Source organism: Morone saxatilis, unplaced genomic scaffold, assembly GCF_004916995.1.
Source record: "Morone saxatilis isolate NCDOM2014 unplaced genomic scaffold, NCSU_SB_2.0 Contig9, whole genome shotgun sequence".
NCBI lineage: Eukaryota > Metazoa > Chordata > Actinopteri > Moronidae > Morone > Morone saxatilis.
Window position 1 is genome coordinate 12,162,768 of NW_023340268.1, and position 1,149 is coordinate 12,163,916.

General features: G+C 36.2%; 1 protein-coding gene across 2 annotated transcripts in view; it reads right to left on the reverse strand.

Moving 5' to 3' along the window:
* The window catches only part of LOC118342354 (potassium voltage-gated channel subfamily KQT member 4), a 46,633-nt gene that overhangs the window by 23,501 nt on the left and 21,983 nt on the right, over nucleotides 1-1,149 (reverse strand). The gene's annotated exons all lie outside the window — the stretch shown is intronic.

Sequence of the window (1,149 nt, forward strand, 5' to 3'; positions counted from 1 at the left end):
TTGATATTTTCTGTGTAGAAACAAAAAAATCTCCATCAGAGTATAAATCATGACTGATCCCGGTTTTGTTTGGTTGTCTTCTCAGATGATTCCTGACTCAATCTTCGTCCCAATGAGGAGGATGAAAGCTCGCTGGTTATGAAACAATGCTTGAAGTTCCCCTTTATTCCACTCTTCCTATAAAACAAGACATATAACATACATAGAACGTGTTTCGGACAAGATAGGTGTTATTAATCAAGGTCGGGGTTTTTGTTCATGTGTCTTTACTGTTGCTGTGAAATACGATATAATTATCATAACACTGATCTTCATTGGATCCACCTGAGAAGGATCATGTTATTTCTGCAGAATTGGTGCTGATTCAATCCAATGATTCAGGCCAACTAATAATGAGAGTGGAACATAATCTTTGGTACAATAATAGAAGTGAAGTGTGCAATGAAGAAAAAATACCATAAAACTTTGATTATAAGCAGGGTCCCAATTCTACACGCCATTTTAAAAAGGAGTTTATACAGAATAAAGTATTTTTTTATATTACAGACTGTAAATTGCACAACTACAAATATGCCATATCTCACTATGATCGTACGGTATTTTCATGTGGCAAAACTGTTGTTTTTGATGGTTAAAAACTGGTGTGACTGTAAAACCAGCAGTACTAAAATCCTTTTGCTGTAATTATAGAAAAACTCTACTGTATTTATTTACAGTGTAGAGGCCTGTCCCGTATAAAGGCCTGTCCCATAATGAAGTCTGCCTCATATAAAGGCCTGTCCCAAATAAAGGCCAGGCTATTAGTTGAAGTTTTACGGTAATCGAAGTTTACAGGGTTTTATTTACAACATGCACTACTTCCTGGTACTGTGGGCTCTTTTATAAAATATATATCATTTCTTCTTTACTATGATGTTAACCCCCTACTTTAACTGTACACAGCCTAAATGCTACCTCATGAATGCAGAACGTTCTGTGTTTTGGTGACATGAAGTTAAAAGAAGTCTGTCAGGCTCAGCTGAAAGAAGCTTTGCAGCAAGAAGGTTTAGAGATCCAGTGGAAGGAAAATACGCCACATTAAAATGGTGATTATTAGTAGATTGAAGTTACTGGGAATGGAGATTGATTACACTGAGACGTGCTGTTGTA